This window comes from Vicugna pacos, unplaced genomic scaffold (assembly GCF_048564905.1).
Source record: "Vicugna pacos unplaced genomic scaffold, VicPac4 scaffold_16, whole genome shotgun sequence".
Classification (NCBI taxonomy): domain Eukaryota; kingdom Metazoa; phylum Chordata; class Mammalia; order Artiodactyla; family Camelidae; genus Vicugna; species Vicugna pacos.
The window spans coordinates 3,535,019-3,557,973 of NW_027328737.1; the positions used below are offsets into that span (position 1 = coordinate 3,535,019).

Genomic DNA, 22,955 nt, shown 5'->3' on the forward strand with positions numbered 1-22,955 from the left:
CAGCAGCTTATACCTTACACAGGAGATGGTGGACATCGATGGGACAGTTCTGTATTACTTTGTCAACAACATCTGAGATGGATTCCATAAAATCTGGGTTGGCAAACTGAATTTTATACAGATATAAAAGAAACATTACACATTTCTATCAACAACTTTTTAAAAAAGTAACTTTAACAAATACAGAATTCACTATGCCTTTAAAACTGTCACATTGGAATGAATGTGTCAAATTAATCCAAGTGACCGTACATGGAGTGATGGTGACATGTCCCCTCAAGAGATGAAATGTGTGGGTTTAGAGAGGGAGAATATCAAACACTAACAAAGACAGACCAGCACCGCGTTAGAATACACAGTGACTCACACATTTTATGAGATTTTAAAAAGCAAGTGCTCAGTGTATGTGACGTGTAATGAAAAATATTGTGAGTAGGTAATGAGCATGTGATGTATAGACACTAATGTCATGAAAAAGTTAGCCAGGATATAAGAAAAACCTAGTCAGTGACTCACACTGTAAATCTGAGCTAGAAGACTGGGAAGGGGGTAGGGTGGTGGCTTCTAAGTGAAACAATCAATACGGTAACAATCATGTTATTGAGTAAAAAATCTTACATTCAATTCCACAAGTGAAATAAGCTGAAGTATAAGTAATTCAGTTACAAAATTCTGCAATATGCTTTAAAAATCATGGAAAGTGTTGCTCAAGGGAAGAAGAAGTCACCATGCAGTTGTTCACTGGGCGTTGTTGGTTTATGTCTATTTTAACTGAAGAATATCACAAGCGAATGAGTGCCGTGCTATCAGGTACACTCAGACATACATTGTGTGCCATTTCCCTGAACAAACAGTCATAAACATCGAAGAACAGGCAGTGGTTTGTGTTTACCTATTAAATGTAAACTGAATGAGGCAGAAAATTATACCAAAATACAAATAAAATCCAATTTACTTAAACCTTAAAATATTGCCTCTTGTTACTGCTTTTGCAAAAGCAGTAATCATTCTTTGTGACTACTCATTAAACTGATAATATCTCTAATTCTTCTTTCCGAGGCTGTCCTCAGACAGAAGCTTTAACTTGCAGCAGGGAACACAGCAGGATCAGCTGTCCTGGGTTAAAAGTTGGAATGAAAACAGATCATCATGAGTGATGGGAAGGTTACATGTACGCTATCGTTCTCTTATACAGACGCAAATTCCAATCAGTCCTCGAGATAAACTAGTTTTCATATTAGTATAAGATGAATTTCAAATCCATTCTCTTCTATTGTTCTTAAAGCTTCTTCCTAACCGCTCTTGGTTTAATCAACCATTAACTGTTTAACAGATAGCCAGAGCAAAAGTGGAGCATGCTGAAACACCCAGTCAAATGGGTGGACCACGGAGGAGCCAGAGCAGCCACTGAGGCTGCAGCCTACACTCCCAAGATCCTCCCTGGAAGGTGGCCACCTCATTCGGGAGCCCCATGGGGGACACTCTTGCACACATAAGGTGGCAGCATTGCTCCACACACGTCATTCTCTGCACACTCAGAAGCAAATGTCTTACCTCTGGGTGAGAGAAAATTTCAGGGCCTGGGAATCTTTCCTAGCCAACATCGATAATGAACTTCTGGCTGATGGCATTGTTCCCTGTGTGCTGCGGATCCACGTCATACTTGGCAAACTCCTTGACTATATTGGGGCAAATGTGTCAGTAATTCTCCTGCAGACACACACACAGAAATGTCACCAGCCATTAGCCACCACCCAGTCTGCCCTCTGGCAAACACCCAGTATCTCCAGCACCACAAGCCCCCAACATCAGTCCTGCCCACGGCCGCAGCTCCAAGGGACACATACTGGGCTCAGTGATGTCTAACAGCTATGCTTTGGCCACGTACTCTGCTTTCGTTCCAGCTCTGCTGTTAGTCCCAGCCTCACATGTTGCTGCCCACTATCTGAGATGATGTCTGATGGTGCCTACCAAGTCCCTCATCTCCATCTCCTCTCTTCTTACTCCTTGTATGCCCCCACGTGGCACCTGCCCAGGCACTCGCTGCCACCCACTGGGACCAGCAGACCCGCATCACAGCCCAACCCAGATCTGAAGGCAGCAGATCTGGCCCTGTGCTCACCAAGGCTGATTGGCAGGTGGTTAACCTGCTGTGCGCTCTGACACAGCACACTCAGTGGCTGCACAACAGAGAGTTAGTGGGTGCCTAGGCACTTGGGATGCACAAGTGAATAAAACACACACAGACCCCTTCCCATTGGCCCATACACTGGCTGAGAGTCAGAGTAACCAGTGATGGTGATAAATAAGTAAGTGGAACAGCACTTTTTAAGGTGCTGGGACCATGAACCAAAGAAAAGCCCGACTTTGGCAGGATGGAGCTGCCACACATTGGGGTATGAGAACCCACTCAGTGCCAGCCCCAGCCTGTGTTGTACAAAATGTTTCCTCAGCTGGTGTTGCCTGACTTGGGGTCTCTGGGTTGATCATCTGTCCTTAGAGCTAACCTCACAAGCACAGCAGTTGGCCCCTGGGTACTGGATTCTGAAAGTCAGCTTCCTGTGGGCCAGATGGGCTTTGTTCAATGCCTACACTGTGCCAGGCCCAAAGCTGGTGCTCAGGAGGACCTCTGAAGGCATTTTCATGATACTAAGTTCAAAATTTCTTAGAATCCCTGAAACGAAACCTAATAACGTCCTCGGTATACTCTGCACAACTGTAAGACTGATGGGCCAGACATGCTACACACCCCTGTGCTCACTGATAACTGAGTTAGTGGGTCAGTCCATACAACTTCAAATCTACCAGGCTGAGGGCAGAAACTGTAAGTTGTCCTAAGACACCAGGTCAATGTCTCGTAGTATCTCAGAGGCATAACTGAAGGCAGGCAGTGCCTCCACAGAGTTGATGGTGTGCAGTGTGTCGGCCCCAAGACCTGGACCACCAATGCTCTCACCAACAGGACCCACGCATCCACAGGCCCCCTCCTGCCCACAGGGGCAACAAGACACGGGGTAACTCTGACTCACTCCCACAGACAGAAGTGGGGCAAGAACTAACTGACAGCAGGGTTGGGACAGGTGACCTGCAGGGAACACAAGGAGCTCTTCCACTTCCAAACTTCATGGCTGAGTGATACATTGTCACTGCCCAAATGGGCCAGCCCTGGTTCAGGGACAGAGATGGACCCCAGAGAGCCAGTGAGGAAGGTAAAGCCCACCACGAGGACTAAGAGAGCAGCCTCTGTCACAGTCAGCACACTTAGGGCCCCACTCACCTGCATGACCACCCTGATGATCAGGGGCCAGAGGCTCTGAGACACATTGGTAACAGGAGTGGGGTGGTGAGGGAACTTGGGTCAAATATCCAAATTTACTTCCTTGAAGAAAGGCAAGGAAAGGACTAGGGGAAGTTCTAGGAAACATTTTAATCTAAAAAAAGAAAGTCTTATGCTACTTCTCTAAACCTTCCCCCAGAGGGAAAGGATTGACTCCCATGGGCTGCCCAGGAACACACACCCAAGCTCTGAGGTGCCCCAGCCCTGGAAACTCTAGTCCTCAGCACACCCAGCCACCCAGCCACCCTACTCACAGGAGCCCTGACCCACACCAGTGCACCCTGTCCTAAAAATACCTCTACATCCACCAAGAGTGTCGTGAAAAATGTAGGACTCCCCCCAGACACTAGCTTTCCTTCAACCAGCCTGTTACTGGGTGCAAAGGTGGGAGGAAAGGGGGAGGCTAACCTCCCTTAAACTTCCCTGCAGCTCAGAAACTGTGTGTTCAAGGCCACATGTCAACTCCATGCTTAAATTCTTCTCCAAAAACAAAATCTTTGCTCTTTATATAATAATTATCCTTGTATTACTAAAAATATCTTCATTTTGACTAAAACAAAAACAAAAACAAAACAGTAATTTGTCCTGATTTTGCAACCTGAAAAGGAAGATGCTTTGAAAGGGATCTGTCAACTGCTACCTACAGAGTGACACAAAGACCAAACTGATGGATCAGTCAGGTGGACATTTTAAATAAGGACCAATGAACCATTTTCCTCTGAATCTTACTGATTTAATTTTAGAGCTTCCTGTAACTCCTCCAGCATGGTAACAGAGTCTAGAAAACATAGGAGGAATCTGTTCAATGATTCACCCTAGAACAGCATCACTCTGACTGGTAATTCTCAGGGTACAGAATCACACACAGCAAGAGATGGAAATGAGTTTGAATTCTGGCTGACTGCACAGGATTCCTCACAGTCACTGCTGCTGCTGTCTGCTCCTTACTCGGGAAATGAAGCCTGGAGGGAGAGGTGCAAAACACATTGACTAATTGAAGGTTCTGTCTAATCAGGCTCCAATTAAATGACATCGTACTACACAGGATGCTCAATACCAGTTATCAAGCTACTCTCATTTACAGCTGGAACCTCCACAAGCATCCATGTTCAGAGAAGAGGCTAAGCTTTCAGCCCCTTAACTCAAGTGGTAAACAGATGGAGACCCACCTTCATGGGGAGGGGAGGGAAGGCACGGTGGAGCAGGGGTGGCAGCCACGAGGGGTAGTGTGCAAACAACCGTTTCTCTCTCACACCCAAACTGGCCAATTTCCCAACTGTTTTTACCTTAATGGCCTTTGCAGACTCCAGTGGTTGCTCAGGAGGGATTCCCACCTCCCTCTCCCTTGGCAGCTGTTGAATGAAATACATAATTTCTCTACCTGCAACAGGGATGTGTCTGATGCAGCTTCCTAGTACCTAACCTTCCACCTGGGGAGACAGAGAGGCAAAACACCATGTGAGTAACTCCAGGAGGGAAGCCCTCCCTGGACTCTAAGTTAGACTTCTGCCCCCACCTGCCCTGGCAATGCAAGCATTTATTGAATCCCCACTCTATGCAAAGCTCAGGACTAGGGGAGGGAGGATAAAATGACCACGCATGCAATTCCGTTAGGAGAACCTGTGATGCTCTTTAAGCAACCAAAGTGGCCTTTCCATTAGGAATGTGAAGAGAAAACCACAGAAGGTAGTTAATTTCTAAAATGCTGCTGTCTGTCCAAACATTGGGTCATATTATTTTGTTCCTCTAACTAAAAGGAAAAAGTTTTAACTATTAATTTTTAAACACTTTTATTGTGTTTTAGGCATTTTACAATGTTGTGTCAAATTCCAGTGTAGAGCACAACTTTTCTATTATACATGAACATATATATATTCATTGTCACTTTTTTTTGCTGTTTAACTATTAATTTTTAAACCAACTACAAATTGGCTTGCATTTAAATGTCAACAACCTGGTTAGCATGTGGGATTTAGAGTGTGACAACCTGGACTCAGATCCTGGTTCCACATCTGTGGGAAGAGTAACCATGGCCATACCTGTTAACACATATATTTCAGCCTTGGCACCTTCACCCATCATATGGGGTGAGTGGCTGCACAGAAGAGACCCAGTAACAGGCAGCAGGTCAAGCACACAGCTTGGTGTAGGCATGCATTAAATACTAAGTAATTGACCTGCTCACTCTAGTAAGGGCTGCACTTGGTAGGAATGAACAGTCTGGCAAGTTCCCCTCAACCCTATGCTATGTGAGATCCATGCTGAGGGGAGTTTGGATCTGCTCACCCAGCTGCCCTCCCGGGCCAGTGACCAGGCTGCCAGCCATCACCAGCAGGGCAGGGCCAGGAGCTGCTGTGTGGCCCCAGGGCCTCACCAGCCCCGTGGGGTGCCACTCAATATGCAGGCCACAGGCTGGGAAGGTCCAGCTCATGCTGGTGGTAGCAGCCGTGCAGAGTGGACAATCCCCACCTGCACCAGGTACAGGAGGCACTCTGAGCTCCCTGATGGCACTGGCTGCTTGTCACACACTCATGGAGACAGGAGGCTGGAGCAAATCCTCATCCATCTGAAAGATGTATCAGTTCCACCAAGTACAAGCACAGACAGTTACCAGTGAAGTTGCAAGAAAAGGTGACTGAATTCCTCTTGTGTCTTCTGAGGTGCCCAACTTCTAGAAGTGAGAGAGTGTGTAGCATTTCTCAGGAGCCCAAGACAATTGTAGAATATTTAAGATCAATATAAAAGATATGTACACATAATTAAAATCAAAAACTTAAATTCGTAAGAACAGTAGCTCTCACAAACAGAAACTATTCACAATTTCTATACTCAATATATTATTTATAACATTTTCTAAAATTAATTCAACCCATGTTGAGTAAGTATCAGCTTCATCACAGATTAAATAAAACAACCCCCCACAGCCAATGGTAGGAAAATAAGTAAATGAATTGTGCTATACCCACATGATGGGCTGTTAGGTAGTTACTAAATATTTTTCCACAGAGCATTTAACCATAAAGATACATCAGGGATAAATCAATATGCAAAATACAACTTCAGGAGCACATTGTACAATTAGAACACGAAATCAGATGGAGGGTATCCCAACAATGCTTAAAACGTGTATCGTGTGTCTAAGAAAAAGAGCTCAGTAGACTATACCAAAAAAGTGTGGCACAGTCCTATGGCAGGTTTGTGGGTCACTCTATCTTCTTTTCTACATTTCTCCATTTTATCTAAATTTTGTACAGTAAATGCAATTTTTATAATTAGGGGGAAAAAACTGCACTAAGAAACAGAGAAAAATTTGAACAATAACTTTCTCTGTGGGCCTGCACATAGTGTGAAACTTGTTTCAGACACACAGGGGAGGCCAGGAAGCAGGCCCACAGGCACAGGCCCTGACCTCGGTCTGCACTGACCTCTGAGGATGTGACCTCAGAGAAGAGCCAGGCAGGGCCACACAGAAAGTGGCACCAAAACAGCTCACACCCCGAGACTGGCTGAAGGGGCTGCGAGCACAGAGCATGCTCTACAGGACTCCTGCCTCTCCTCATCCCAGGACAAAAGGACACTGGCAGGGTGCAAGGACACAGGGGAAGGATTTGGTTTTTTCCTCCAGACTGTAGATACGTCAGCCTCCCCCTGCAGTGATTTCTGAACTTTGAAGTATTAAAGCACCAGCATATTAGTACATCATCTCTGCAACGTCCTGAAATAAAACAGTGACAAATTTTTAACTGAAATAAGTGAATTGATTTTAAAAAATCCCAAGTTTGCATTTTTTAAATTTAAGTCTTAGTTGATTCGCAAAGTTATCTTAGTTTCCAGTGTATACCATAGTGATTCATTTATTGCATTTTTAAAAGGAGCTTAGCACATATACACACAAACCTATATTTGCACAAAAGATACTTGTAATACACAAAATAACAAACATCAGTATCAGAGGTTGCCTCCAAGAAGGGACCTGGAGAAGGAAAGGCACGTCTGACTTCCCGATGTAACCCCCTCCAGATAGCTTCAATTAATTAAAAAAAAGTTTAAATTATTCATTTAACTAGTCCATTGTACCAAATATATATATACACATATATATGTGTGTATATATATATAGTCTCTTGAAGCCTGAATTAGAAATCACTTCTGTAATATTTTGAAAATTAAAATGAAAAAGTGACATTGCAGAGCATCCTGCAAGTCAAGGTTAATAATCTGTCCTTCTTGGCTCTTAAATAATTTTTAAAAACAAAGAATCAAATCCTCTCCAGCCTGATCTTGTCACAGAACACAGAATCACCCTCCAAATGGTCATGCACCTCACCCACTGATATCCAGATGACAGTTCAGAATGAAAGCCAGGAAGACCCTCCTGACAAGGTGACACCAGGGTCAAGCAGAGCCCAGGGACATCAGACGACTGCTGACACCCGACTGCACAAATCTGCTACTGCAAATTTCCAACTGCCAGTGCCACAGACACTAGGCATCTCCCATTTTCTCACACACCTGGGTTAGAAAGCTCTTGTTACCTTTGCTAAGTACAGGTATGTCTTCAAAAGTGGTGCTTTAACAGAAGGGTTTTTTCTTTCACTGCTTCCTTCACCTCAAATCAGGTTAGGCCCACAGACAGAGCAGAATTCGGTGCCCTGCTGACCACTGGGATAGCGTGAGTGACCCCATCCCTGCTGTCAATGGTAATTCCTGTTAATGTGTGTTCACCAAATTGTCATCATGTCCAGTACACAGCTAAGGCCAGCAGTGCCTTCACAAATACCACGGAGACCATCAGCATGGGGACTTTCTCAAGTGTTCCACCAGCCTATCTTCAGGTTTGAGCAATAAGCCCTTTCTTTCTTACAGAGTCTGAATGACCTTTCCCTTCCCTACCTTCGATCTTCCTCCCAAATCCAAATTCCAAAGTGGACAACTAACATGTAAGTTTTGTGCACTTAATCTGGAGGAGTCAACTCAGTAAGAGAAATCAACGCTTTGCTAAGAAAAGCCAGAGAGAAAGGAATTTTATTGTAGAATCAGGAGGTTTTAATTTCTAATCCACTGGTTCCCAGTGTGGGTCCACAGATGGATTGCAATAAGACTACTTGTGGAGACTTTAGAAAGACAAAATACTGGGCCTGGCATCCAGAAATTCTCATCTGGCAGAACCAGGATGGTTGTTCTCAACCAGGGGCAATTTTGCCCCCAATGAGCACCTGGCAACATCTGGTGCCATTTCTCGCTATCACACTTGGGGGAGGTGAGACTGGTCGTGGTGCTTCCCCTGGTGGGTCAAGACCTGAGATGCTGTTAGACATCCCACAACACACAGCTCAGTACCCGCCCCTCCCACGAGGACTGCCCGATCCAAAATTCTGAGGCTGGAAACTCATGGTCTGATATAAATTCTGAGAATGTGTATTTTGAAAAAAAACTTTTGAGGAGACCTTGCTGCATAGAACACTTTGAGAACCACTGGGCCAATGTTTCCTAAAGTGTCTCCTATTCCATGGAACAAAAACAGCTTAGGAGTGGGGGAATATTTCTGGTTAAATTTGGAAGTTGTGGAATAAACAGAGTTTTCTAACGCAGGCATTTTCAAAGCCTTTAACACATCACTGTGTACTGAGAATCACCACATAGAGGACACAGCATGTGGAATCTTCCAAGTTAATCATCTATGCAACTCCTCCTCTTTTTTCCCACAAGCGAATAGAATATGCAGGAAACATTTTGGAAAACAATTTTATCATTTAGTCCCTCAAATTTCAGTCAATTCCCTTATATAGAGTGGCAGATACATTACACCTAAAACCAACAAAACCCCCCATGAAGAACAAGCAGCTTCAGGGGAAGTTCTGCAAACTCACGGAACAACAGGAGATCAGATCCACAAGGGGCAAACCTTGAAAGGAATTTATTTTGTTTTGTTTTGTTTTGTTTTAACATATTCTATAGTATATTTTCTTTTTTATGATCAGAAGTAAAAGAAGCCAAAGAACCACACCTACATCTTGATCTTGTCTTCCTTAGGATACCTTAGATTTTAGTGAATGTAAACAGACAAAAGCTGGACAAACTCTACACCAGCAGTAAAAACATAAATCACAGAACTTGCTCTGTACAGTGTTTGAGCTTGGACCAGAACGGGATGAGTTCATGTGCACTTGAGTGCGTGGGAAAGGAAACCACACCACACAATCTTTCAGAGGCCTCTAGAATCACAATTTCTTCCACATTAGACAACTAAGGTCACTTGGAAATCATGAAAGTCACTTGTCCTTACCTGAACTGCAATGTACAGTCCTGGTACATTAAATAATTTGAACATAATTTCTGCAAGATATTCTCTATTTTCTGGTGTATTCAGGGGAGGTTCTGTCTGTAAGGAAATATTCACTATATTTAGTGTTCACCAAAATTTCATGTAATTACATCAGAACCACAAAAAGTTAATCTAAAAGCATGTTCATTAAGATGCTGTACAACTCCTTAATTTGATAGACAGTACACCCAGAGTGATTCATTAAACTTATTTTGGCTGTAGGCTTTAAAAATCTTTGAGAAAGCAAACCCTCTCTAAACACTTCTGCTCTTACTAATCCACCCCAAAACAAGAACAAGCTACAGAAAAGGAAACTCCACCTCGGATAACAGAACGCCCAAACACCATGAAACTGAAGAGACGTGCAGTGAGCTGTCAAGGGCAATAACAACCCCACCGAGACCAGATGAGTGAGGACACGGAAAAAGAACACCAGTGACTTCAGATACCAGCTAATATCCAGTTCTCCAGAGAAAAGAAAAAGCAGAGAGCCCTTGCTTGGAACCAGAGCAGTCTGAGCAGCACAGCTGCAGAAGCCTCATTCCACAGGCCCTCCCCTCAGAGCACAGGTGGCAAGGTGAGAAGTTACACCTCCACCATCTACTGTGAGAAAGACAAGCTTGGGACAGAAGCTACTTCACCCAGACGCTGCCTGCCACCCAGCCTAAACTCGCACACACAGCCAGTTCAGGAAGAGATCCCCTCACTCAAACATGAGGAAAGAACACAAAGAGACTAGCCAAACACCATATAAAAACACTTATAGAAAAGGAGAGGGGAGAGAGATAATAGGAAAAAACAAATATCAGATAAAAAACATGTACCCAGAAAAATATAAAAATAAAGCAGATCAAAATCATGACATAGATATCTGAATTTTTTGAAATGTCTTTTTAAAATAATAACTATTATCTAATAGAAGGAAATTAACAGGAATACAGAAAGATAAAAATCAATGAGCCTGCTTTTTGTCATTCAGCAATATGTTGAACATTTTTCCATGTTAATAAATATGGATTTACATCACATATTTAAGCTGGGGGAAAAAAGAGAGAAAATGAAAAAAAAACAAAGAAAGGAAATAAAATCTAGGCCTTTTGACAAAAAATAAATAAAGAAAATTCCACATTACCCTTTGTTATAAACTGAGCTTTGTTTCCCAAATCTCTTATGCTGAAGCTGCAACCCTCAGGTGACTGTGTTTGGAGATGAAGCCCCTAGAGGGGTAACCCAGGATCAGTGAGGTCACAGGACAGCACTAACATCTCTGCAGGAAAAGACAGAGGGATCAGGGAGCTCTCTCTCACTCACACACAGAGGAAGAGCCACACGAGGACCTGGTGAGAAGGCGGCCGTCTGCAAGCCAGGAAGAGAGATCTCACCATAAACCAACCATTATGGTACCTTGATCTCAGACCTAAAGCCCCCAGAGCTGTGAGAAAACAAATGTCTCTTGTTGAAGCCACTCAGCCTATGATGTTTTGTTAGGCTTATTGAGCAGAGCAACATACTCTTATAGCAGGAAAAGGGCAGCCTGTCTTGGCCATTGGCACAGCTGCATACAGGACACTGGGACACACGGGGCCACATTTACAGACTCTTCTGGCAGGAAAATATGACCCCAGAATTCTACATCTGGCCACACTGCCAATCAAGTCTGTTGCAAAAACAAAATACCTTTAAACATACAACTTGAGAGAATTTGGTTTCTATGAACCCTTCATGAATTAACCATCAGAAAATAAGCTTAAGCCAAGCAATAAGAATGCACAAAGTACAGTCAAAGACTTAGGGTGAGCAAGTAGTCCATTTAAGATGTAGGGATAAATACATTTCTTTTCTGGGGGAATCTATAGCTATAGAACAGAATGTAACTATTATAAATTAAAACAACAGGAATAGTATCAAGTTGACAGGCACAGATGGAAAGGAGGAAAATATAAAGACACTGATGCCCTTGTGTCATGAAATCAAAAGATATTGTTTTCTTGGTTGAGCAGCAGAGACACCAGTAAACATAAAATCACAAACATAAATATCAGAGTAAGTTCACTAACATAAACAATCAAAAGCAGGTGATAGAAGAAAGGAGGAGGAGGTAAAAAATGTGGACATGTACTAACTTGGTCACTAAGCGCAGTAGGAAGGATTCATTCCTAAACAAATACAGGTAAATATCTTATGCAAATGTACAGTTATGTTAAAATATGTTTTACCAATTATCAGAACTAATATGCACCCAATATAAACCAAAGAGAAAGCCAAGCCTGAGTTTTAAAATATCCATACATAAATAAAACACACCAAAGCCAGAAAGCACAGCACCAGAAAAGCAGCTGGGACCACACATGCCTGCCACACAGCCCAGGCCATGCCAGCACAGGCAACGGGAGTGCTCCAACACCAATCAGCCCAGCTACACCCCACCTTTGATTTTACCAAGTTTGGAAAGTGATTTCCTCTCTCCATGCATAATTAGCACTGAGTTCACAGGAGTCTAAACAAAGTGCTCATCGCAGCACCTGGCATGGGGAACGTACTCAGTGAAAGTGCATTATTATCACTAAAATCATCAACATGTACCAGTGAGAAACTCACCTACTGAAGAGAAAGTCTCTGAACTAAGACTATGAGACAAAATCAAATTCCATCGTCAAGCCAAGGGACATGTAAAACAAGGTGCCTCAGAGAGGTGCACAGTTGTCACAGCTTCCAAGATCAGAAACAACATAACTGCACATAACTAGGAACTGATTACACAGATTAGGTCAAATCCATAAAATGTAACACATTTGCAGCAATTAAAATGGATGAGCATTGTGTCTGCTGATATGAAACAATATCTACTATAAATTTGCTACATGAAAAGAGGCTCTCCATACATACACATTCTTAAATATACTTCTGTATCTACAACATTTTTTTAAAAACAAGGTGTATGAGGGAGAGAAATGAAGAGCTGTTTATGGGAACAAAATTTTGATCTTGCAAGATGGAAAATTTCTAGAGGTCTGTTACACCATAATGTCAATGTAGGTAACATTACCAAATGATACATTTAAAACTGTGTTAAGTGGGTAAATTTCATATATTTCAAATTATAATTTCTAAAATTTTTAAAGTAAAAATCAAAATGTACCATAGTATGTCTATTTTGTTACCATTTTATGAAACATGTTTATGTATAATCCAAGTGCCTGCACATAATTATTACTGGTTAAGCACCAGTAAAGTTGGTTTCCTCCAGGAAGGGGATCTGGAAGGCAACACAGAAGTGGGAAGGAGACACTCTTGCACTGGAAATCCTTCTGCAACTTTTGAATTCTGTGCTGTGTGTATGCTAACTTTTCAAGCAAATAATCAAATCTGGATATCAACTAGCTGGGGGCTTTAGTTTATACTCCTATCTGATACAAAGCTCAAACATCATGCCCCAAGTAAGTTTTAGTTACTCTAATTAGAATCAATACATCCCCTGAATGGGAGAGAGAAAGCAATCTTAAGACATAGACAAGAAATAATAAAGTCATCAAAAGCAGATTGTAAGTGATCTAAAAGTCATTCAATAACACATTACTTATTTTATTGTGCCTGCCTCAAGGGGCTGAGATCAAATTATTTAATACCTTAATGTTCCCAGTACACATTTAGCACCGTGTTAGTGATTACTATTTCAGATTTAAATTTTTTTTACTTTTCTTTCATTTAAAGCACATGAAGAATAGCTGTGGGTTCCAATATTTAGGTTACAATATATCTCCTCATGGCACCTCCTATCAACCTGAAAAACAGCCCTAATAACTACCTACCTCACAATTGTCTGTGGGATTAAATAAGTGAGTCAATTCATGCAAATACTTGGTGGGGAGAGGGCTGGGCCCTTAGCAAGGGCTGAATATATCAACAATCAACTGTAATATCAACAATATATCTCAGACCAGAAAAAATTGAATGTATTAACTCCAGAGACCTAGAGTCTTCTCTTACCTTGAAGAGGAATCCAAACACCTTAATAAGTTAATTTTATAAACATAACATTTAAACTGATTAGAGGGGGGAATAGGATGAAGAGAGGAAGGCTAGAAAGGTATGCAAAGTGGGAGCATAGTTATGCAATGTTTCCTTCCTGACTGGTTTAAAAAAAAAGGTGAGCCTTTAGAAGACATTCCAACAAGTAGATTAACCCTGGCTCTGGATTCTTCCTGGGTTTAATTTCAGTGTCAGGTGATGTTCCAAATAAATCCCAGATGAATGAAAAATATACATAAACATCAAAGGAAAGTAGGTCTACTTACATAAAAATTTACAATTATAGATGTTCAAAATTATAACCTACAAAAAATCAAGTGAGAAAAAAGTATCTGCTTATGACAAAAACTTCTTATCTGTTATATGAAAGAGTTCACACCATAAACAGATTATGGCCATACATATAACAGAATATTATTCAGCCCTAATAAAGGAAGGAAATTCTGACACAAGCTACAATGTGGCTGAACCCTGAAGACCTTATACCAAGTGAAATAAACCAGTCATGAAAGGACTAATACTGGGTGATTCCACTTATATGAGGACACAGAATAGTTACAGTCATAGAGACAGAGGGGGGATGGTGGGGGCTAGGGCTGGGGGAGGGGGGAAGAGAGTTATTCTTTAATGGGGGCAGAGTTTCAATTTGGAAGATGAAGAAGTTCCTGAGATGGATGGTGGTGATGGTTACACAACAATGTCAATGTACTCAACTCACCAAACTGTACATTCAGAAATGGTTAAAATGGTAAATTTTATGTTATGTGCATTTTATCACAAAAGAAAAATTTAAATAAAAAAAGTTCAAAGAAATCATAGCAACAATAAAAGCAATAAAACACTGATATGTACAAAACCCAGGACATGAATAGGCAATTCACAAAGGAGAAAATACAATTAATAAATACATGAAAAAATGTTTAAGATCAAAGTTTCTCAAACTGCAAATTAGAAAGTCGAGTAATCAAAAATGATGTTAATCAATCCTAAGAGTTCAAATAATGTGGCTTCTTGTACATTGAAGATTTCAGTGTGAAATATTATACCAGAGATTCAAAATTATTAACACATCTGGACCTCCAAATTATATACATATATATATAATTTTTATATTCTTAATATAAAAATGCTCTAAATATAGAAAAAAATGTGCAAAGATTACTTTATGTTATGTCTTAGAAAACCAAGAAACTGGAAACAAAAGTAAACATCTAAAAATTGTGGGGCTACTAAACAGATAGGAAACAACCATTGGATACATGATTGTATGACCATTAAAATGAGGATTATGAAAACCGTGCAAGAAAATGGGCGAAAGGGATGGAGGACACAATATTGAATGCAAAATCATATAAAAACATGAGTGAAAAGATTAAGTAGAGCTATACTAAATGTTAATATTTATGATAATGGGATAGGAGTGTGAAAAGTCCCACAAGCATCTTCCAAATTTTCTAAATCGCACTTATAGTTCTATTATAAGAAAAAAAAAATTCTTTACAGGAGTTGTGAAACCCTGAGTTACAGCCTGTGAGTGAAGGCCACGGAAACTCCCAATACAACTTCCTGGCTTATTTCTCCACAGGCGGAGAAGATAACAGAAGAAAGACTTCAGCCCAGGGCAGAAGCCGCAGCACATGCTGGTGTGGCTTTTCCCTAGCCTGTTGGCTCTGTAACTTGGAAAACACTTTCCATATCCAACCACAGTTGTGAAGACAGCTGAATTCTTGTTCTGTCACTGTCTTCATACCTGTAGTCACATCATTATGGCAGTCACTGCAGTTTCCCTACCCAGTATCTATTCTGCCTTCTGCCTTAATGACAGACCACTGATCAATCACAGGCCCAGAAAACAGCATTTCCCAGACTTCCTGGTGGAAACGGATGGCTAAGTAAATTCTGGCCAATAAGAAGCAAAAGTTGTTGGAAGTGTCTTCTGGGAAAGCTCCTTACAAGGTTGAAGGTAGACTCATGTAGTAGGCCCACTTCTGCTCTTAACCCCTTCTTTCCTGGAATATGGAGGTGATGACTGGAACTGCAGCAGCTAACTTGTTATCTAAGGCAATCTTAGAATGGAAGCTGTATGCTAAATATACTACAGCACACAGATCCCTAGTGACACCAGGAAACTGACATACCAGCACTGCCCTCCCTACTACAAATGTCTTTAAGAAAAATAAAACCTTAAACTTGCTTAAATCACTGATTTTTACACTTTAGTACTTGCTGCGAAAGAATTCACCATCTTTGAAGAATTCACATTAAAACCCATTAACAGAATGTTTACAATAAAATTAGGTTCTCCTGGTTCCTGAATCAAATTCAGCATTATTAAAGGCACATACTTCTGGGTTCTCAGAACCATAATCATAAATCTATGTTTTCCTCAATCCTCATTTTCTCCTATGTTTACCACCAGTAATTGCTCCTTTAGAGGACTAAATTAAATAAAACCTTCCAAAAACCATTATTTATATATAACAAAATCTATATTGGAAATACCAAGTTTTTCATATTTTTTAAAAAACTGAAGAACATGATTAAAACTTCACATGAATGCAAGTTACATAAGCATTTTTATTCATAATGATGGTAAAATATCATCAAGTATTAATTCAAAAATGAATAATTAGTCAATACTATAAAAATCAATCCATATTTCTGGATAAAGAAAGCAAGCTGAACACATGCATCTAATATTGCTCCAGTCCCAAACTTCTCCATAACTGTAGTAAAGAAACATTTTTAAAAACATAAATCCTCAAGGAAGGGCAAGTAGGAGAAGAGATGACAATATTCTGAAAATATGAAGAACATGGGCCAGCAGTAACAGCCTCAGCAGTGCCAAGGAAGTCTAACTCCTCACCGGCCAGTGCTAGTGTACAGGACAGAGCAGGTCTGAGCCACCCTCATGAACCAGGAAGGGAGTTACTGTGATAAGCCAGGACAAACCACATGTCATGGTAAATTGTGTGTGTCAGCTTGACTGGGCTAAGGGATACCCAGAGAGCTGGTAAACCATTCTTTCTGGGGTGTGTCTGAGAGGGTGTCTCTGGAAGAGTTTAGCATGCAGTAGACTGAGTAAGGAGACCTGCCCTTGCCAATGTGGGTGGGCAGCACACAGGCTACTGAGGACTTGATTGGAACAAAAGGATAAAGGAAAGGTGATCCTCCATCCCTGAGGTGGGACACCCATCTTTCCTGCTCTCGGGTGGATGGCAGAGCTCCTGGTTCCCAGCATCCTTGGGCAGCAATGCTGCTTGCTCTTCCGCCCCTGATTCATATTCAAAAAGTTTGCAAATCTCCTCTACAGCTATAATTCAATTTCTCCTCCAGAGCACTGCAGTTCTTTAAAATATATGATTCTGTTTTGAACTCTGGGCAATTCAGTATTAGAGAAAAGAGCGTGGTTCCCATTCGCTATCTGCTTAGTCCACGTGACCAACATGAGTTGAGTCTCTGAAACTTCTTGAAAAACATGAGCCGTACTGAGCTCATTCCCACCATGGATGTGCAGACGTCTGTCATGGCAGTCAGAAGGGACAATTTCATAAGCTACTGAGGGAACTTTAATTTAAAACTTTTAGACTCTTTCACACCAAGAAGCCATTAGCTGATGTAGGAGTTCAGTAAAAGTCTTCAATGAATTTCTGGACATGGCCACAAATCCCTGTACCTGCTTCACTCCCCTTTAATTATCCCATTAACTCATGACAAATGACATAAGCCTGAGAGACACCTACCCTTGTCATAACTTCCTCTGTCACATTATGCAGCAAACCCAACTGGTAACTTCAAAGTACAATACACGTAGAACAATATTTTCTTATGTTTAATGTAATAAAATTGATTATTTTTGAACATTCACTTCAGATACTCATTTTTGGCAAAGACTTAAGCTTTTCCATATTCATACCAAACACCTCCAATTCCTTCCCAGCAATTGGTTTTATTGTATTGCAGTGTATATGCCAGCTAGAGCAGAAAAATTCCTGGTAGGAAAAATTTCCTGTGGGCTGTGTCCTGGTGGTTGCATTTGCTCCATGGGCCTAAGACTCAGACTCCCTCTGAGTAGAGTGGGATGGGGCATGCAGAGAGAGACAGCTGGGCCCCAGGACCAAGCCTGGAGTCCTACCCACAGCTAGTTATGTGATGTACGAGAGAAGGGAACATGCCAAGCATGGCAGGTGGGAGTCTGTAATTTTTTGGGCTGTAAAGACAAAGCCACTCAGACATATTGTCAGTTTCCTGGCTCCATGTATTTTACATAAACCATCATAGATACACAGGAGAGAAAATACACAGTGGCCTGTAAAACACAGTACATGGACATGGCAATACCTAGTTGTGAAGATACAGCCAGGAAAAAGCTTAGAGCACTTTCAAGGACTTGATTTAATAGACACAAAATATATAGATTCCACTAACTACCATAACAGCCTTGTTATTAACATATTTAAAGCCAGATAATTCTAAAGAATATTCCATATTTAACATTAGAAAGAATTATATAATTGAATCAGGGACCATTTGACAATGCACTAGCATGGAAAAATCCAAAGCTAAATTATGTATGTTTTAATGTGCAGCTTACGTTACATGCAATTGCTATCCTTAAAGTAAGTGTTTTATACATGTAACTAATTTTAACTTAAAAAGAACATAGAACAATGAAAACAGACTCCACAACCAAGAGACACTTCTCTTCATTTCTCTGTATTGTTTCATTTCATCTGAACAAGGTCAATTACATCTAGATTATCAGGGCCCATAACTCAACTCAGTGTTAGTGTGAGATTTAACCTTGGCAAAATAGCACCTTGATTCAGCTCCCTCTGCTGTAAGAAGCAAAGGTCAGAGCCATCCAGTTATTTCAGTAGGACACCTAACTACACAGGTGGTTTCCTACCCAAACCCATTCCTCCCTCCTCATTCCTTGCTGCTGGAGGCTGGTTTAGGTACTTACCTCCTGGGGCCAGGTGATGAGATGTGGTCCACTCACCAGCAACAGGAGAGAATCTTGACTCATCAAAATGAACTGAAGTAATTTCATTCCCCTCTAGGGCCCACACTGGGCATGGAGAGACAAGGCAAATCTGCTAGGAAGGTTTCTGAGGAAGAGAGCCTTAATTCTAAAACTCTGAAAGTAAATACACCAAGAGTCAGTACAGGAACTCGGGCAGCCACTCTGGGGTCTGAGGGGAACCAGCACAAGAGGCCAAACAGGTGAATTAGGCTGGGTTCTCACCTCCACCTCTGAGCTGCTCAAGTAACCAGCCCTGAGTGGCCTGACTCTGTCATCCTGTTTTTTGGGATAATTAGCCCTCTTCAGTTTTGGACATTTTTGTTGAGCCTTCTGTTATTTGCCCAAAAAGCACTCCAACCCATACAAAGAGCTTTAGTGGGAATTAAAAACTCCCCAGGGAAGAATATCCTGGGTTTAAAATCTAAGCAACCCAGAATCCACAGGGCCCTTCTCTCAGTCCCAGTTACTCACCATCAAAAATTGATGGCCCTCAGGTTCAGCTCAGGGAAAATTAAAAATCACTTGTTCCATGAAACTCTCCATTATATCCCAGTCTTCAATTATTCCATGTCTTATTGGCCACTAAAGCAAGAGAAATCAAACTATGTCAAGCTTCAGTTCATGTCAGTAAGAGCAACAGTTTTAAAAGCACTGGCCCAGAAGAGACTGAGTTATTAGAGAAAACAGGTCTTTTGCACTGGGTGAATGTTAATTTATGTAAAGAAATAACAGGCACTTTACCAGAAATATTAAGTTATATTATCGTTTATATTCTACTTCACATTTCTAAGTACAAAGTGTCATTTTAACAGTGGAGTAACAGATGGAAAATTACAGCTAATCCTCCATACCATTCCATTTGGAGTTTGGAGGTTTTTAGAACAAATACATAGTTAAACAATTTTAGTGCTTCTTTTTAATTAATCAATCTATAGCTCTTCTACATCTGACAGGTCAGTGAGTCAATCTGCAATTTTCCACAGAAGCAGGTCTTGCTCTCACATGAAGCCCAGCATTCCCAGAGTCAATCCTGCATTCCAGGGTTTCATAAATTCACTTGATTCCCCAGATGAAAAATGCCTTGTTCAACTAACACAACACTGTAAATCAACTATACTTCAATTTTGAAAAATACCCCATTCAAAACCAACAACAACAAAACCTCTTTCCCAACACAAGAATAAAATACACAGCTCACATGTACAATTGCTATGAAATCTACCATTTTACATGATTCATCCTACTGCTCTGTTCTTGGTGATACACTTACTGAAGCAAATCCCAGTGGGGAGTTTACCTTTATGGCATATGTGGGTTTATCTATGGCTTCATCCCCTATGAAAAACTCCAGGTCATAAACTCCCCTCAGCACCCTCCTTTGGGCTTGGTCAACAGCCTTTGCTGACTCTCTGATGGCAATACCTTAGGGAGAACAGCACAAATATTTCTGTCAGCATCCATACTCATTTCAAGGATCAAGGAAGTATAATATAACCCCTGTGTATGTACAAGTAAATTTTCAATGTCAGGGTCTTATTTGGAGATGAATGTGTTCACAGAAAAGACGCTATCACAGAGCACATAAAGTAATACAAAAACCTTTCTTATGTTCTGGTATTATTTTCAGTGTGGCACAGAGGAACTTAGCTGGTCTGCTTTTAATATTGACAAAAGATGAATTACTAAATTTTTCAGTTTCATCTGAAAAAACATCCCTCATGATAGTGAAATGAAAAGCACATATCAATAGGTTCCAAATTTTAGAATACAATGTAGAAGGACACAAAATTAAAAATATAATATGAAAGAAGAAAATAAACTGATAAATGCTCATACACTCTCATTTTAATAAAACTGTGTCACACAGATTTAAAATATATTTTTATTCTTCTTACAAAATCACTAATAGAAAAACCTAAAAGGTTGCTGACTAATATCTGGCAAGAAAAATTCAATAATAAAACAACTGTATTATGTAAAAATATTAATGGCTTTATGATATATTATTTTAATAACAGTTTAACCACTATATTTAGGAATATACTTATAGTTAATAATCATATGAAACTTCAAAGTAGAATTTAACATCTAATGAAATGTGGAAAGCTTCATAAAGATTCAATTTTCAAATTAAATTCCTAAAACCTGGTCACACTTTGCTTTCCCATAAACTCATCTTCATCAAATTTATTCCAAAACAAATGAATAAACATATACAACTATTTTTAAAAGTAGATTATTTGTAGTTCCCAATTTATTAGAACTGAAGTATAGCAACAAAGCTAAGGGAGTGAATTTTAATCCTTGTCCTCAGAAAGGCATCTTGAAATAATAGGTTGAAAAGGTAGAAAAAAAAAAGAGGTACAGGACAGAAATCACTTTGCTCACCTCCTCTTCTGACTCCAATTTTCTGCCGCACTTAGTCCAGAAGCTTTCAACTTACAGAAGGTGGCACAAATCCAAAGGGCAGGATTTCTGCAGGACTAAGGCAGCAGGGGTGATGTGGACGTGCTGGGGGCGGAGCCCAGAGAAAGCATCCAGGGCAGAAGCAGCAGGAATATCAGGACCACGAGGACGAGAGTGGGACTGGGGAGGTCTGGAGGGCCAGAACGGACTGGGGCAACTGCAGACACAAACACACCCGTCCCCGAACGCAGGCCCCGCCAGGGACGGCGCACTGACGGGCATCGCGCAGCCACCTGTGCACACGCAGCACGTCAGAGGGCCCTGACGGGACGGCCCGCAGCCGACCCCAGACGCCCGCGCGGCAGCGGCGCTGCTGCCGGGCCGGCGGGAGCCCCTGCAGCCGTCTCCTCCCGCCCTGCGCCCGGTCTGCCCTGGGTGGAGGCGGCGGCGGGAGGGAGCAGGGGAGAGCGGCCGCCGGCTCCGGGACTGACCGGCCGCACCGCCCTGAGCCTCTACTCGCCCTCGCCCCCAACCCCGGGCGGGGTAGCGGCCTCCGCAGGAGCCGCGGCAGTGAGAGCCCGCCTTTGCGATGAGGTCCAAGCCCCACAGTCTGCGGACCTAGGACCGCGAGGGCTTCAAGAAGCGGACTGCGTCCCTGTGCTTCCGGAGCAAGCAGGAGGATGAGGTGCTACTGGTGGGCAGCCGTTGGTCCCAGACCAATGGACTGACCCAGGAGGAGGACTGGAGCCCCAGGAGGAGCCTGCCGGTGCTGCCGTGAGGGAGGCTTACCAAGAGGCTGGAGTCAAAGGAAAGTCAGGCAGACTCCTGGGCATATTTGAGAACCAAGACAGAAAGCACAGGACATATGTCTACGTCCTTACTGTCACTGAAATATTAGAAGACTGGGAAGATTCTGTTAATACAGGAAGGAAGACAGAGTGGTTCAAAGTAAAGGATGCCTTCAAAGTTCTCCAGTGTCATAAGCCTGTACATGCAGAGTATCTGGAAAAATTAAAGCTGGGTTGCTTGCCAACCAGTGGAAATTCCACAGTCCCTTCCCTTCCAGATAATAATACCTTGTTTGTAGCTGCTGCACAGCGAACCTCTGGGCTGCCATCTAGCATAACATAGACAGGGTTGGAAGGACCTCTTTCACCATGTGCAATCTCGTGGGCAGAGGCTTCTTTATTTTCCTTGGCAAAAATCTTAATGACGCTTACAAACTGAATTTGTCATGCAGGATTTTTTTTTTAACAATCTGCATGTTTTTTAGGCGCTTTAAAATCATCTTAAAAAAATAGTGTAAAATATTTTAATAAGCCAAAGCCATGTGGAATTTTTTTTAGATGCCTTAAATATGCTCTCCCACCCAGCCCACCCACCTTGTTATTTTGGTTGACATTTTCACTTTTTCCCCAGTATTTTTTATCCATTTGATGTCAGTCTGTGGTTTTTTCAGATCAGCTTACTTGTGGGTATATTATCCCCGTCAATTGTTTTCTCTTTCACAATATTAACATATTCAATGAATCCATTTGTCAACTCATTTATCTCAATTTTCACAACTGGTACTATGTCACTAGCTACCTGATATGGCCAATTCCCCTGTAACTCAATAGTCCTTTAATACAGAGTTTAACTCTATAGAGCTGATGATTTTTAGACCATTACTGTAAGCAAAATGCATGTAGAAGATATCTTATCATGGAACCTGTATTCATGGAATTGAATTAGAGTGCTCAGTTGCCAATTCCCTTTATTCATAATCTCTCTTTACACAGAACACACAAGAACCATATTTCCCTCAATGTAAATTGCTGCTTTTAAATATA

The 22,955-nt window shown here is 41.5% G+C and overlaps 2 pseudogenes; one reads left to right on the plus strand and one right to left on the minus strand.

The window, feature by feature from the left end:
• Positions 1-7: 7 nt before the first annotated feature.
• On the minus strand, positions 8-20,437 carry LOC140692745 (actin-related protein 3B-like; annotated as a pseudogene).
• Positions 20,438-21,712: 1,275 nt separating this feature from the next.
• LOC140692746 (diphosphoinositol polyphosphate phosphohydrolase 2 pseudogene) lies at positions 21,713-22,350 on the plus strand (annotated as a pseudogene).
• Positions 22,351-22,955: the final 605 nt, after the last annotated feature.